An 18,052-nucleotide genomic window follows, 5' to 3' on the forward strand; every position below is an offset into this window, starting at 1 on the left:
GGTAAAAAAGAGAGGGGGGGGGGGGCACATAAATTTAGGCGCAAAACTGTGTATATAAGCTGCTATAGGGGAAAAATCACTCAGTATAGTGTACATCCCTGTATTATATAGCGCTGTGGTGTGTGCTGGCATACTCTCTCTCTGTTTCTCCAAAGGGCCTGGTGGAGGAACTGTCTTCAAATAGAGCATCCCCTGTGTGTGTGGTGTGTCGGTACGTGTGTGTCGAAATGTCTGAGGTAAAAGGCTCCTCTAAGGAGGTGATAGAGCGGATAAGTGTGTGGGAGGGTGTCTCCGTCAACAACGCCGACACCTGTTTGGATATGTGTTAGTGCTGAGGTAAAATTATTGCACAAAAGGTTAGGGAACAGAAAGGAAATCTACCCTGGTCTGTCCCTATGTCACAGAGTCCTTCAGAGTCTCTCTATGTTCACTATCCAAAATAACAAAGTATCGACACGGAGTTTAACTCCACTGTCGACTACGATAATGCAAAGTTACAGCCAAGAGGGCTAAAAGATATTCAATATATGATTATTGGAATAAAAGATGATTTGCATATCACTGATGACTCATCTGTCCCTGACACGAGAGTACACATGTTAAGGGGAAGAATGCTGAGGTAAATTTCCCTCCTCTCATGAGGAAAAAGAGATGGAATCTTCAGACAAGAGACGGCAGCTTCCCACAAGAGAATTCTCAGGCTGTATCCTTTCCCCACTAGGGCCAGGATGTGTTGAGAATCTTCCCCTTGGGTGTCCTGTTTTGCACTAGCTATTCTCAGGGATCCTGCAGATAGTGTGCACATTCTAGTATACTACCCAGACCGGCGATTGTGTCGGCATGGGTTTATAGCGCTGTGGCAGCGTGGACAGGTACCTTATCAGCAGAGATTGAGACCCTAGTATGCATATAAATATTTTAAGATGCTGTCTTAAGTGATATATATATAATTATAAAGCATGCCCAAAGGGACATGAGTATACTGGGTCCTAGAGACAAAAGCTATGTCGATTTCTGCTTGACGTGTCCTGTAGAATATACATTGGACAGATGATGCCGACTTAAGAGGCATATGGAAGGCTGAGGATTGTGTGGAGAAAGGTTCTCGGGCCTGGTCTCCACAGTTATAGCTGGTAATTCTGATATTTTGCCTTATATTCCTGCACAGCCTAGGAAAGCACGACATTATTAAATGCAGCTTTTCGAATAAAGAAACAAGAAAGTCTGAGGTGCGTCCTTTCTTGTCAGAGCCGGGGGCAGAGGAAAGAAGCTGTACAACACAGCTAGTCCCCAGGAACAGAAGTCCTCCCCGGCCTCTACAAAAATCCACCGCATGTCGCTGGGGCTCCACAGGCGGAGCTAGGCCCGGTGGGGACACGCCTTCGTAAGTTCAGCCACAAGTGGGTTCACTCCCTGTTAGATCCCTGGGCAATAGAAATTGTATCGCAGGGATACAGGCTGGACTGTGAGAAGATGCCCCCTCACCGAGGACCCGGCGGGCTTCCCCCCAAGAGAGGGAGCCAGTGTTAACTGCAATTCGTAAATTGTATCTTCAACAGGTGGTGGTCAAGGGTCCCCTCCTTCAACAAGAGGGTGTTATTATTCGACCATGTTATAATCCCGAAACCAGACGGTTCGGTTAGACCCATATTGAATTAAAATCCCTGAACATATACCTGAAAAGGTTCAGGTTCAAGATGGAATCGCTAAGAGCGGTCATTGCATGCCTGAAATGAATCGGGACATAAGGGATGCATACCTTCGTGTCCCCATTTATCCACCTCATCAGGCGTACCTCAGAATTGCGGTACGGGATTGTCATTACCAATTTCACCAAGGTAATGGCGGATATGATGGTGCTCCTGCGGAAGCAAGGTGTCACTATTATCACATACTTGGATGATCTCCTCATAAAAGCGAGATCAAGAGAGCAGTTGCTGGACAGCGTATCACCTTCTCTGGAAGTGAAACGGCAACACGACTGGATTCTATATATTCCAAAGTCGCAGTTGGTTCCTACAGCTCATCTGCCTCGCCTAGGCATGATCCTAGACATAGACCAGAAGAGGGTTTATCTCCCGATAGAGAGAGCTCAGGAGCTCATGACACTGGTCAGGAATCCATTGAAAACCAAAATAGGTGTCAGTGCATCACTGCACTCGAGTCCTGGGAAGGATGATGGCATCATACGAGGCCATCCCCTTCGGCTGGTTCCATGCAAGGACAATGGAACTTACTGGACAAGTGGTCCGGATCACATCTTCAGATGCATCGGTTAATCACCCTATCCCCCAGGGCCAGGGTGTCTCTCCTGTGGTGGCTGCGGAGTGCTCACCTTCTCGAGGGCCGCAGATTCGGCATTCAGGACTGGGTCCTGGTGACCACGGATGCAAGCCTCCGAGGGTGGGGGGGAGTTACACAGGGAAGAAAATTCCAAGGTTGTGGTCAAGTCAAGCGGAGTTCCTGCTTCGCGACCAACCGGTTCTGATCCAGTCAGACCGCAGGGGCTCATGTAAACCGCCAGGGCGGCACAAGGAGCAGGGTGGCGAGGGTAGAAGCCACCAGAATTCTTCGCTGGGCGGAGAATCAAGTAAGCGCACTGTCAGCAGTGTTCATTCCGGGAGTGGACACGACCTCCACCCGGGAAAGTGGTGACTTCATCAGGAAGTCTTCACGCAGTTTTGCAAATTGATGGAAACTGCCTCAGGTGGACTACATGGCGTCCCACCTCAATAAAAAGATAAAAAAGGTTTTACGCTGGGTCAAGGGACTCTCAGGCAATAGCTGTGGTCGCACTAGTAACACCGTGGGTGTTCCAGTCGGTCTATATATTCCCTCCTCTTCCTCTCAGACCCAAGGGCTGAGAATTGTAATAAACGGAGGAGTGTGAACAATATTCTTTGCTCTGGATTGGCCAAGAAGGACTCGGTACCCGGAACTGCAAGAAATGCTCTCAGAGGACCCATGGCCTCTGCCTCTCAGTCAGGACATGTTGCAACAGGGACCCTGTCTGATCCAAGACTTACCGCGGCTGCGTTGGACGGCATGGCGGTTGAACGCCAGTCCTAGCGGAAAAGGGCATTCTGGATGCAGTTATTCCTACGCTGATAAAGGCTAGGAAAGACGTGACAGCAAGACTTTTTCACTGTATATGGCGAAAATAGGTTGCTTGGTGTGTGGCCGGGAAGGCCCTACAGAGGAATTCCAGGGGGGTCGATTCCTGAACTTCCTACAGTCAGGAGTGACTATGGGCCTAAAATTAGGATCTATAAAGGCCAAGATTTCGGCCCTATCCCTTTTTCTCTCAAAAAGAACTGGCTTCACTGCCTGAAGTTCGGACGTTGTTACAGGGGTGCTGCATATTCAGCCCCTTTTGTGCCTCCAGTGGCACCTTGGGATCTTAACGTGTGTTGGATTCCTAAAATCCCACTGGTTTGAGCCACTTAAGACCGTGGAGCTAAAATATCTCACGTGGAAAGTGGTCATGCTTTTGGCCTTAGCTTGGACTAGGCGTGTGTCAGAATTGGCGGCTTTGTCATGTAAAAGCCCATATCTGATCTTCCATATGGAAAGGGCAGAATGGAGGACTCGTCCCCAATTTCTCCCTGAGGTGGTATCATCGTTTCATTTGAACCAACCTATTGTGGTGCCTGCGGCTACTAGGGACTTGGAGGATTCCAAGTTGCTGGACGTAGTCCGGGCCCTGAAACTTTATGTTTCCAGGACGGCTAGAGTCAGAAAAACTGACTCGCTATTTATCCTGCATGCACCCAACAAGCTGGGTGCTCCTGGTTCAAAGCAGACTATTGCTCGCTGGATCTGTAGCACCATTCAGCTTGCACATTCTGCGGCTGGACTGCCGCATCCTAAATCAGTAAAAGCCTATTCCACGAGGAAGGTGGGCTCTTCTTGGGCGGCTGCCCGAGGGGTCTCGGCTTTACAACTTTGCCGAGCTGCTACTTGGTCGGGTTCAAACACTTTTGCAAAATTCTACAAGTTTGATACCCTGGCTGAGGAGGACCTTGAGTTTGCTCATTCGGTGCTGCAGAGTCATCCGCACTCTCCCGCCCGTTTGGGAGCTTTGGTATAATCCCCATGGTCCTTACGGAGTACCCAGCATCCACTAGGACGTCAGAGAAAATAAGAATTTACTCACCGGTAATTCTATTTCTCGTAGTCCGTAGTGGATGCTGGGAGCCCGTCCCAAGTGCGGACTCTCTGCAATACATGTATATAGTTATTGCTTAACTAAAGGGTTATTGTATGAGCCATCTGTTGAGAGAGGCTCAGTTATTGTTCATACTGGTAACTGGGTATAGTTATCACGAGTTGTACGGTGTGATTGGTGTGGCTGGTATGAGTCTTACCCTAGATTCCAAATCCTTCCTAGTAATGTCAGCTCTTCCGGGCACAGTTTCCCTAACTGAGGTCTGGAGGAGGGGCATAGAGGGAGGAGCCAGTGCACACCAGATATAGTACCTAATCTTTCTTTTAAGAGTGCCCAGTCTCCTGCGGAGCCCGTTTGGGGGGGGGGACATGGAGACGTACACACTGGTGATTGGAGGAAGGGGGGACATGGAGATGTACACACTGGTGACTGGGGTACATGGAGACGTACACATTGGTAACTGGAGAAAGGGGGGACATGGAGACGTACACACTGGTGACTGGGGGACATGGAGACGTACACACTGGTGACTGGAGGAAGGGGGGACATGGAGACGTATACACTGGTGACTGGGGGACATGAAGACGTACACACTGGTTACTGGGGGACATGGAGACGTACACACTGGGGACATGGAGACGTACACACTGGTGACTGGAGGAAGGGGGGACATGGAGACGTACACACTGGTGACTGGGGGACATGAAGACGTACACACTGGTTACTGGGGGACATGGAGACGTACACACTGGGGACATAGGGTCCACAGGGAATACATCAGGCAATAGGTGGGGTGCGGACAGTGGTGCAAGTAGAAAAAATGTCTTACGGGTACTGTGTGCGCGCGCCGAAGGCGCGCGCGCAAAAAAATGGGTGTGGCCAAATGCCACATGGGGCGTGGCCAATGAAAATGGGGGCGTGATACACATATGGGGGAGGGGCAGATACACGTATGACCCCAATAGTGTCAGATACACGTTGCACCACAGTGCTAGATATACATTGCCCCACAGTGCCAGATACATATAACCCCACAGTGCCAGATACACATTGCCCCACAGTGCCAGATACACAAATGTCCCCAGAGTGCCAGATACACAAATGTCCCCAGAGTGTCAGATACACATTGCCTCACAGTGCCAGATACACATTGCCCCACAGTGCCAGATGCACATTGCCCCACAGTGCCAGATACACAAATGTCCCCAGAGTGCCAGATACACATTGCCCCCCGTGCCAGATACAGAAATGCCCCTACAGTGCCAGATATGCCCCCAGTGCCAGATATCCTCCAGTGCCAGGTATACATGCCCCCCTGTGCCAGATATCCCCCAGTGCCAGGTATATATGCCCCCCTGTGCTAGATATGCCCCCAGTGCCAGATATCCCCCAGTGCCAGGTATACATGCCCCCCCAGTGCCAGATATCCCCCAGTGCCAGGTATACATGCCCCCCCAGTGCCAGATATCCCCCAGTGCCAGGTATACATGCCCCCCCAGTGCCAGATATCCCCCAGTGCCAGGTATAACATGCCCCCCCAGTGCCAGATATCCCCCAGTGCCAGGTATAACATGCCCCCCCAGTGCCAGATATCCCCCAGTGCCAGGTATACATGCCCCCCTGTGCCAGATATCCCCCAGTGCCAGGTATATATGCCTCCCTGTGCCAGATATGCCCCCAGTGCCAGGTATACATGCCCCCCTGTGCCAGATACCCCCCAGTGCCAGGTATATATGCCCCCCTGTGCCAGATATGCCCCCAGTGCCAGGTATATATGCCCCCCTGTGCCAGATATGCCCCCAGTGCCAGGTATACATGCCCCCCTGTGCCAGATATCCCCCAGTGCCAGGTATATATGCCCCCCTGTGCCAGATATGCCCCCAGTGCCAGGTATATATGCCCCCCTGTGCCAGATATGCCCCCAGTGCCAGGTATACATGCCCCCCCAGTGCCAGGTATAACATGCCCCCCTCCCCTACTCACCGCTGCCGTCGCTGTCCTCCTGTCTGTCATGTGAGGGAAGGAGAGTGCAGCCTGCGCCTCTCGTTCCCCTCAGTCTTCGGCGGGTGTCTCAGTTTAATTCAGCGCCGATCCGTGAGCCAATCAGAGCTCGCGGGTGCGAGCTCTGATTGGCTCACGGATCGGCGCTGAAGTAAACTGAAACACCCACCGGAGACTGAGGGGAACGAGAGGCGCAGGCTGCACTCTCCTGCCCTCACATCAGAGGCGTGTGCGGCGGTGCGGCGTGGGGGAGGGAGGGAAGGAAGAGGAGCGGCGGCCCGTCGGTGTGGGTACGGCGTACCCACGGCTAAATTCTTACGGGTACGCCGTACCCACCCGTACCCGCCCACTTGCACCACTGGGTGCGGAGTCCGGGCACCAACAGCAAAGCTTTCAGCTATCTCAGAATGCTTGGCTCCTCTCACCTATCACCCCGCCACCAGGCTAGTCTAGTCAGTTTTGTCACCAAGTTGAAAGCAGAAAGTGAAAAGGAGAGAATAAACAACTGTAGGCACACCGGAACACATTCTCACAGACAGGATTAAGTAATCAGTGGCCAATGCCATACAAACCCAGAAAGGCCAGATTCATCAGAGTGGGTGCCCTGTGGACCCTATGAACTTATAAGAAAGAGAGTTAACTATGGTAAGTCTACCATTACTCTTATTTTTTCTGCAGAGTTCATAGGGTCAACAGGGAATACATTGGGATGTCCTAAAGCAGTATTCTAAGGGAGGGTAGAAGAACCTGGCATCCAAAGGAAGCATCCTGGGAGGCGGAAGTATCAAAGGCATAAAACCTTACAAATGTGTGAATGGGATTATACGTAGCCGCCTTGCACAATTGTTCAGTGGACGCCCCATTGCGTGCCACCCATGAAGGTCCAATAGACCGAGTAGAATGGGCCGAAATGAAAGTATGTTTGTTAGCTCATCATACTCGCTTGTGAGAACCGTAGAGAACAAACAGGGTATCGCCATGTCTAATAGAACCACTGCGATCAACGTAAATCCGTAAGGCACGAACTATGGGGGTCATTCCGACCCGATCGCACGCTGTGCTTCATCGCAGCCGCGCGATCGGGTCGGAACTGCACATGCGCTGTGGCCACATTGCGCAGGTGCGTTGTTGCCCGGCGACAGCCTTGCTATGCAAAAAAACACTCCCTCATAAGCAGCGTCTAGTTGATCCCACGGGCTGCAAAAAGTTGCAGCGTGCGATCAACTCGGAATGACCCCCTTTATCCAAAGACCGTTCCTTCCTTGACAATCCAGCTGAGGTGAAGGCTGGAACCACAATTTCTCTTACGTCCTAGAGGATGCTGGGGACTCCGTAAGGACCATGGGGGTATAGACGGGCTCCGCAGGAGATAGGGCACCGAAAAAGAACTTTGACTATGGGTGTGCACTGGCTCCTCCCTCTATGCCCCTCCTCCAGACCTCAGTTAGATCTTGTGCCCAGAGGAGAATGGGTGCACTGCAGAGAGCTCTCCAGAGTTTTCTGTTGAAGAAGAATTTTGTTAGGTTTTTTATTTTCAGGGAGTCCTGTTGGCAACAGGCTCCCTGCATCGTGGGACAGAGGAGAGAGAAGCAGAGCTGGCTTGTCAAGTTGGGCACTGCTTCTAAGGCTACTGGACACCATTAGCTCCAGAGGGAGTCGGAACACAGGTCTCACCTGGGGTTCGTCCCGAAGCCGCGCCGCCGTCCTCCTCACAGATGCCGAAGATAGAAGCCGGATGAGAAGGCAGAAGACATCTTAGGAGGCAGAAGACATCAGATCTTCATGAGGTAAGGTGCGCAGCGTTAAGCTGCGCGCCATTGCTCCCAGTCACACACACACAGAGCAGCACTGAAGGGTGCAGGGCGCAGGGGGGGGCACATGCAGATTGATTAGGCTGCGGAGGCAGTAAATCTATGATCCCCCGCCATTTTAATTGAAAAATCACTGGGACCGAAGCCTGCTGAACTTCACAGGCTGGAAAAAAGAGGAGGGGGGCACATTAGCGATGCAGTGAGTGGGAATTGGTATATTATATATAGAAAAGCGCTATCTGGTCATATTTTTTCCAGTGTTTTTAAGCGCTGGTGTGTGCTGGCATACTCTCTCTCTGTCTCTCCTTAGGGCCTGGTTGGGGTTTTGTCCCCTTATAGATTAATCCCTGTGTGTGTGGGGTGTCGGTACGTGCATGTCGACATGTCTGAGGCGGAAGGCTTCTCCAAGGAGGAGGTGGAGCAAATGAGTGGTGTGTCCCCGTCGGTTGTGCCGACTCCGGATTGGATGAACATGTGGCATATGTTGAATGCAAGTGTGGCATCTTTACATAAAAGGCTTGATAAGGCTGAATTAGGGGGGACATCAGGGGGTCAATCCTCGGATTGGACCGACTCACAGGGCCCGTCGGGGTCTCAAAAGCGTCCCTTAACACAAGACACTACTACCGACACGGATTCTGATTCCACTGTCGACTACGACGAAGTAAAATTGCACCCTAGGGTGACTAAAACCATTCAGTGTATGATTGTGGCAATAAGGGATGTGTTGCATATTGAGGATGAACCCTCGGTCCCCGACACAAGGGTACACATGTTTAAGGAAAAGAAACAGATTATTAACTTTCCCACATCTCATGAATTAAATGAATTCTTTGGAAAAGCTTGGGAGACTCCGGAAAATAGACCGTAGATCCCCAAAAGAATTTATATGGCATACCCCTTCCCTAAGCAGGACAGGGAGATTTGGGAATCACCCCCCACTGTGGACAAGGCCCTGACGCGCCTGTCCAAGAAAGTGGCGCTACCGTCTCCTGACACAGCGGCCCTTAAGGACCCTGTAGATCGCAGGCAAGAAACTACCTTAAAGTGTATTTATCCTCATACAGGTGCTGTGCTAAGGCCGACGATTGCTTCGGCATGGGTGTGTAGCGCAATTGCAGCTTGGACAGATGAGCTGACAGATCATTTTGATAATATGGATAAGGATACTATATTCTTAACTCTAGCCCATATAAAAGACGCAGTCTTATTTATGAGGGATGCGCAAAGGGACAATGGATTGCTAGCTTCTAGGGCCAATGCCATGTCTATCTCAGCGAGAAGATCCTTATGGAATCGCCAATGGACGGGTGATGCGGATTCCAAAAAACATATGGAAGTACTACCCTATAAGGGTGATGTATTGTTTGGGGATGGGCTGACGGACCTGGTTTCCACAGCTACAGCAGGTAAATCCAGGGCTGTCTTTTCGTATGGGCTCAATGGGCTCTTGCCCAAGGGCCCCAGGAGTAAAGGGGCCCTAGGCTGATAGCTGAGGGTCCCCTCTTTTCAGGGGTACCAGATTTTTGAAAAATGGCCCTGGGGAACCGGAGATATCCGACTTCAAAGCAGTGGTCCCCATCCAAGCCTGTTAATTGCTCTTCCCAGCCAGATATCTCAGGTTCTGTCTGACTCAGAGTTTTCTGAGGATATACTCCAAAAGCTGGGACTCTCCTCTTTTGGAGAACACTGACAGCTTGTCTCTACCATGCCCAGAACCAGAGATATCTGTCTCCTGAACTCTGATCTCCAAGTCCCCAGTACCTCCTGAAAGGTGAAACTCTCCAGTTTTTTTTTATCCCATTAAAGCTAAGAAATCTGTTTCCAGGAACTGGAGATATCTGCAGTAAAGCAAGCTACCCTCCCACCAGAAAATTATGACTATTAATCCCACTCCACTATCGACCCCTCCCCTACGTATTAAACATCCCTTACTACCCTGGAAGTCATGTACCAGGGCCCTTTCATTCAGCCCAATGTCCCCTTCTACAGTTTAGTGCATTCCCTCCTGCCCCATCTCCCACCATCTGTGCAGTAAAGGAGTAATTAGCAGAAATTATTTCTCCAGGTCCTACATGCTGAGCGGAAGATAGAACCCCCCCTACCGCCCGCGGGACATCAAAGCTTCCGCTGATAGCAGCCCCCACCCCTACTGCTGGAGGATGGGTAGGGGCCCCAGTGCATTACTGTGCCAGGGGCCTACACTGCTGTTAAGATGGCTCTGGGTAAATCAAATTTTTTATCATATATTCCCCAACAGCAAAAGAAAGTAACACCCTATCAGATGCAGTCCTTTCGGTCGCACAAGTCCAGAAGAGGTCGGGGATCCTCTTTCCTCGCCAGAGGTAAGGGCAGAGGCAAAAGAGCACCTGCTTCGACAGGTGCCCAGGAACAAAAGTCCTCCCCAGCTGCTCCAAAACCCACAGCATGACGCTGGGGCTCCCCTGAGGGAGTCCGCACCGGTGGGGGCACGTCTTCGACTTTTCAGTCAGGCCTGGGTCAGTTCAGACCTGAATCCCTGGGTGTTGGACATAGTTTCCCAGGGTTACAAATTAGAATTCGAGGAGGTGCCCCCGCGCCGATTTTTCAAATCGGCTCTACCAGCTTCCACATCGGAAAGGGATATAGTGTTAGCTGCAATTCAGACGCTGTGTATACAGCAAGTGATAATCAAGGTTCCCCTGCACCAGCAGGGAAGAGGTTACTACTTAACCCTATTTGTGGTCCCGAAACCGGACGGTTCGGTCAGACCTATTTTGAATCTGATATCCCTAAACCTGTACATAAAAAGATTCAAATTCAAAATGGAATCTCTCAGAGCGATAATAGCCAACATGCAGGAAGGGGAGTTTATGGTGTCTCTGGACATAAAGGATGCGTACCTTCATGTCCCCATATATGCCCCCCATCAGGAATACCTGAGATTCGCTGTACAGGATTGTCATTACCAATTTCAGACGTTGCCGTTTGGACTCTCCACGGCCCCGAGGATTTTCACCAAGATAATGGCGGAAATGATGGTGGTCCTGCGCAAGCATGGAGTCACAATTATCCCATACTTGGACGATCTCCTGATAAAAGCGAGATCAAGGGAGAAATTGCTGAGCAGTGTGGCGCTCTCTCTGAGAGTGCTCCAGCAACACGGTTGGATTCTAAATCTACCGAAGTCACAGTTGATTCCGACAACTCGACTACCGTTCCTAGGTATGATACTGGATACGGAACAAATGAAGGTCTTCCTCCCAATAGAGAAAGCCCAGGACATCCAGAACATGGTCAGAGACCTGCTAAAACCGAAAAGGGTGTCAGTTCACCAATGCACTCGAGTTCTGGGAAAAATGGTGGCGGCCTACGAGGCCATTCCCTTCGGAAGGTTCCATGCAAGGACTTTTCAATGGGACCTTCTGGACAAGTGGTCCGGTTCCCATCTGCACTTACATCGGAAAATAACTCTGTCCCCAGGGGCTAGAGTGTCCCTCCTGTGGTGGTTGCAAAGTGCTCACCTCCTGGAGGGTCGCAGGTTCGGAATTCAGGATTGGATCCTGGTTACCACGGACGCGAGCCTCCGAGGATGGGGAGCGGTCACACAGGGAAAAAATTTTCAGGGTCTTTGGTCAGACCAGGAGTCCTGTCTACACATCAATGTGTTGGAACTCAGGGCCATTTACAACGGCCTTCGACAAGCGGAGAGTTTTCTTCGAAACCTACCGGTTCTGATTCAATCAGACAATGTCACAGCAGTGGCTCATGTGAACCGCCAAGGCGGGAAACGAAGCAGAGTCGCGATGGCGGAAGCCACAAGGATCCTTCGCTGGGCGGAAAATCATGTAAGCGCTCTGTCGGCTGTCTTCATTCCGGGAGTGGACAACTGGGAAGCAGACTTCCTCAGCAGACACGATCTCCATCCAGGAGAGTGGGGACTTTATCAAGAAGTCTTTGCAGACGTAACACGTCTTTGGGAACTCCTCAAATAGACATGATGGCGTCACGCCTCAACAAAAAGCTTCGGAGGTATTGTGCCAGGTCTACGGACCCTCAGGCAGTAGCAGTACACGCTCTGGTAACACCATGGGTGTTCAAATCGGTCTACGTGTTTCCTCCTCTTCCTCTCATCACAAAAGTGTTGAGGATCATAAGACGAAGAAGAGTACAGACGATACTCGTTGTCCCAGACTGGCCTCGAAGGGCCTGGTACTCGGATCTACAAGAGATGCTCACAGGAGAGCCCTGGCCTCTTCCTCTCAGGGAAGACCTGTTGCAACAGGGGCCCTGTGTATTGTAAGACTTACCACGGTTACGTTTGACGGCATGGCGGTTGAACGCCGAATCCTAGCGAAAAAGGGGATTCCGGAAGAGGTCATCCCTACTTTAATAAAGGCTAGGAAGGAGGTGACGGTAAAACATTATCACCGTATCTGGCGAAAGTATGTATCTTGGTGTGAGTCCAAGAATGCGCCTATGGAAGATTTTCATCTGGGTCGTTTTCTCCACTTCCTACAGACAGGAGTGGATATGGGCCTGTAATTAGGCTCTGTTAAGGTACAGATTTCGGTCCTCTCGATTTTCTTTCAGAAGGAATTGGCTTCTCTTCCAGAAGTCCAGATGTTTGTAAAGGGAGTGCTGCACATCCAGCCCCCTTTTGTGCCTCCAGTGGCACCATGGGACTTGAACGTGGTGTTGCAGTTCTTAAAATCACACTGGTTTGAACCGCTTACCAAGGTTGAGTTGAAATTTCTTACCTGGAAGGTGGTCATGCTGTTGGCCTTGGCATCAGCAAGGTGAGTGTCTGAATTGGCGGCTTTGTCACACAAAACCCCCTACTTGATTTTTCATGTGGATCGAGCTGAATTGAGGACACGTCCGCAATTTTTGCCTAAAGTGGTTTCTTCATTCCATATGAATCAACCTATTGTGGTGCCTGTGGCTACAAGTGACCTGGAGGATTCCAGATACCTGGATGTAGTCAGGGCCTTAAAGATTTATGTAGCCAGAACGGCTAAAATTAGGAAAACAGAGGCTCTGTTTGTCCTGTATGCTTCTAATAAGATTGGCGCACCTGCTTCGAAGCAGACTATTGCTCGCTGGATCTGTAATACGATTCAGCAGGCTCATTCTACGGCTGGATTGCCGGTACCAAATTCGGTTAAAGCCAATTCCACTAGGAAGGTGGGCTCTTCTTGGGCGGCTGCCCGAGGCATCTCGGCATTACAGCTTTGCCGAGCGGCGACTTGGTCGGGGTCAAACACTTTTGCTAAATTCTACAAGTTTGATACCCTGGCTGATGAGGATCTAGCGTTTGCTCAGTCGGTGCTGCAGAGTCATACGCACTCTCCCGCCCGATTGGATGCTTTGGTATAAACCCCATGGTCCTTACGGAGTCCCCAGCATCCTCTAGGACGTAAGAGAAAATAAGATTTTAAACCTACCGGTAAATCTATTTCTCCTAGTCCATAGAGGATGCTGGGCGCCCGTCCCAGTGCGGAAACTCTGCAAGACTTGTATATAGTTGTTGCTTACATAAGGGTTCTGTTACAGTTGGAATAGGTCTTGGACCGTTACTGTCGTTTGTTCATACTGTTAACTGGTTATGTATGTTCCAGGTTACATGGTATGATTGGTGTGGGCTGGTATGAATCTTTCCCTTGGATTGCTAAATCCTGCCTTGTATTGTCCATCTCCTCTGGGCACAGTTCTCTAACTGAGGTATGGAGGAGGGGCATAGAGGGAGGAGCCAGTGCACACCCATAGTCAAAGTTCTTTTTAGGTGCCCTATCTCCTGCGGAGCCCGTCTATACCCCCATGGTCCTTACGGAGTCCCCAGCATCCTCTACGGACTAGGATAAATAGATTTACCGGTAGGTTTAAAATCTTATTTTCCTGGTTAAGGTGGAACTTTGAAACTACTTTTGGAAGGTAACTCGGCTTTGGCCGAACAACCGCCCTATCTTGATGAAAAATCAAGAAGGGAGGATGGCATGACAGAGCTCCTAAGTCCAATACTCTCCTGGCTGATGCTATAGCCAGTCGTAATACCACCTTAGGGGGTTATTCCGAGTTGATCACTAGCTGCCGTTGTTCGCAGCGCAGCGATCAGGCTAAAGATCAGCATTTCTGTGCATGCGTATGCTCCGCAATGCGCACGTGCGACGTACAGGTACAAAGTCCTTTGTGGTTTTGCACAGGTTCTAGCAAAGCTTTCAGTCACACGGCACAACGCAGGAAGATTGACATGAAGTGGGCATTTCTGGGTGTCATCTGGACCATGTTCTGAGAGTGTTTGGAAAAACGCAGGCGTGCCGGGGAAAACGCAGGTGTGGCTGGGTGGGTGTGTGACGTCAAAAGCCATCCCTCCAACGTTAGAATCAACACACACGAAGAGTAAGTCCAGGGCTGGTCTTGTTTTGCACAAAATGTTTTTGCAGGTACTCTGCTGCACAGGCGTTCGCACTTCTGCAAAGCGAAAATACACTCCCCGGTGGGCGGCGGCAATGTGTTTGCAAGGCTGCTAAAAACTGCTAGCGAGCGAACAACTTGGAATAACCACCTTAGTTGTTAGTCACTTGAGATCAACGGACTCTAAGGGTTCAAAGGGAAACTTCTGAAGAGCATTCAGTACCAGTGACAGGTCCCATGGGGAAACAGGTCCCTATGGAGGTTGTACATGAATTGCCCAATGCAGGAAAGAAGTACATACGACAATGTGGCAATTCTGCGCTGAAACTAAACTGACAATGCTGAAATGTGCACTTTGAAGAAAAGCTAGTATTTTAGATACTTTAAAGATGGAGGCATCATAGCACTTAGAAGCGCGCACCATGTGAAATAGGTATGCCATACCCTATAATATATTCTTGCTGAGGCAGTCTTGCGTGCCTAAAGTATTGTCTGAATCACCGAGTCTGAAATATCTTTTGCTTTTAGGACTGATGATTCAATCGCCACGCAAAGACATGCGTGCTATTTGTGGATGGAGACATGGTCCCTGAGATAGCAGGTCCTGCCTCTGAGGAAGTAGCAGAGGTTGAACCAGTACTGTCTGGGCCACGCAGGAGCTATTAGAATGAGGTTTCCTCCTTCTTGTTTGAACTTCCGAAGGACCCGTGATATGTATGGGAGACGAAAAGTCCAACGTATTGACAATTTGTCCGCGAATGAAGTTTGTGGATCCTTCGTCCGGGCTGCAAAGACTGAGACCTTGTAATTGTGTCGAGAGGCTACAAGTATACACCTGGCGCTGTCATTCCTCAAAGTGAGAGCAGCTGACCTCGAGGTACTGATCCTAATTACCTCAATACTGACAAACTAAATATAAATAATGAGACTGCGCTTCTCACTTTGAAAAAAGAAATGTACTTTTATATATCAACAATTAATACATAATGCAATAGATACCGGCCAGTATCATACACCTAAAAATACATATAATCACAATATTAAAATTTGTTTCGAACCAATTAGGCAACAAACATAGATTTGTGGGACAGACAACTTGCTATTACTGTAGCTTTTATTTCTACAGTTCCGGAATCAACTTGAACCGGCCGGTTCACTGCTGAGAAACACTGTATGGTAGTGTGAAGGGGAGCCACACGGAAGTCCAGTCACCAGCCTGCAATCCTTAAAAAAGCTGCCATGCTTATACAACAATGAGGAAAGGTATCTATTTGGGTGCATAGCATATTGTACTCTAGGGGGTTTATTTACTAAAATCCCGATTTTGTCCGAGTTTTTTTTTTTTTTCCTAAGTGGCAACACAGGAATTTAGTAAGCACAAATCTCGGCAGTGTTGGAGCTATTCGTAATGGTTTTCACGGCAAAGGGCAGAAATACGAATGAATAGACCACAGGTTCTCAAAGTCGGTCCTCAGGACCCCACACAGTGCATGTTTTGCAGGTCTCCTCACAGAATCGCAAGTGAAATAATTAGCTCCACCTGCAGACCTTTTAAAATGTGTCTGTGAGTAATTAATACACCTGTGCACTTGCTGGGTTACCTGCAAAACATGCACTGTGTGGGGTCCTGAGGACCGAGTTTGAGAACCCCTGGAATAGACCATCGGTCAAACGCGGCTGTTTGTTCATACAACACAGTAATTTAATATTCATTCGTATTTTGTTTGTCGACCGTGACAGCTCAATTGCGTTCATATTTTTTTGTGAGTCACAAAAAAAAGCACCAAAAAAATAGACCTGCTTTTTCCTCCTGGCGTGTTTACATGTGTGGCAACTTCCACATCAATCACACCTGAATTAGGATGCCTATAAAAGGAATAGGGCCCATTTGAAACATGAGGAAAGAGACGAGGTGGATATTCCTCATGAATAGTGTTGATCCTTGTGGGATGAATGAATATAATAATTACTCATCCTTTTTATAAATCTGTTCAGAAATATGAGATTATCAATAATATTTGTGTAACATCAATGATTTTTATTTTTTTCTGAACCTTTTATCCACCAGTATTCATATGCTACAACAGAAAACAGTGTGGCTGGAAAGCAGAATGCGAATAGATCCATCCAAATTTGAATTATCATGATGATGTGTTACCACAATGTAACTGTAATGTCAAAACAATCATAAAACACATTAGAAATATATTTCCTGTTGATAAGGAAATTATTTTAGAAGAAGAAATTAGGGATAGATGTAAAATGTTGAGGTGACAGTAAAAAGAAAAGAAAATTATATACTTACCTGTAGAATTGAGGAAACTAGATAGAAAAGGTTAGATAAAGAATGAAAGTAGTTAAATCAGTAAGATATTTATTCACCTTCTAATTCAATCCGCCTTTCTACATATGTACAATGGAATGGACTAATGTAATAAAGAGATTGATAATGTGACTAGTTTAGATCAATCTTATATCAAAAAGAAGAAATATACAGCAGCTTTGATGACAATCCGAGATAATTAACATATACAGTAGATAATTTAGGATACAGTATTATTTTAATAAATAAAAGGCAGACATATACCCCGGAATCAATAACCTAAAGTTAACAAGCACAGTGTGGCACGTAGAGAAAAATTAGTTTTCTCTTACATCCTAGAGGATGCTGGGGACTCCGTAAGGACCATGGGGTATAGACGGGCTCCGCAGGAGACATGGGCACTCCAAAGACTTTAGATGGGTGTGCACTGGCTACTCCCTCTATGCCCCTCCTCCAGACCTCAGTTAGATCCTGTGCCCAGAGGAGACTGGATGCACTGCAGGGGAGCTCTACTGAGTTTCTCTGAAAAAGACTTTTGTTAGGTTTTTTATTTTCAGGGAGCACTGCTGGCAACAGGCTCCCTGCATCGTGGGACTGAGGAGAGAGAAGCAGACCTACTTAAATGATAGGCTCTGCTTCTTAGGCTACTGGACACCATTAGCTCCAGAGGGTCGGAACACAGGTCTCACCCTCGTTGTTCGTCCCGGAGCCGCGCCGCCGTCCTCCTCACAGAGCCGGAAGATAGAAGCCAGGTGAGTATAAGAAGAAAGAAGACTTCAAAGGCGACAGAAGACTTCTGATCTTCACTGAGGTCGCGGTAACGCTGCGCGCCATTGCTCCCACACATTCACACACTGACGGCACTGTAAGGGTGCAGGGCGCAGGGGGGGCGCCCTGGGCAGCAAAACCTCTAGGGACACTGGCATAGATATATATATATACTGTGGAGGCAGTATATTACACAAACCCCCACCAGTATAAAGATTTGAGCGGGACTGAAGCCCGCCGTTGAGGGGGCGAGCTTGATCCTCCAGCACTAACCAGCGCCATTTTCTCCACAGCACGCTGCAGAGAAGCTGGCTCCCCGGGCTCTCCCCTGCTGAACACAAGTACAGAGGGCACAAAAGAGGGGGGGCACATTTATTTGGCGCAGTGAGTGTATTATATATATATATATAGAGAGAAAAGCGCTGTACTGACTGGGTTTATATTCCAGTGTCCGGTGGCGCTAGGTGTGTGCTGGCATACTCTCTCTCTGTCTCTCCAAAGGGCCTTATTGGGGGACTATCTCCATATAGATATATATCCCTGGGTGTGTTCGGGTGTCGGTACGTGTGTGTCGGCATGTATGAAGCA

This window comes from Pseudophryne corroboree, chromosome 9 (assembly GCF_028390025.1).
Source record: "Pseudophryne corroboree isolate aPseCor3 chromosome 9, aPseCor3.hap2, whole genome shotgun sequence".
Taxonomy (NCBI): Eukaryota; Metazoa; Chordata; class Amphibia; order Anura; family Myobatrachidae; genus Pseudophryne; species Pseudophryne corroboree.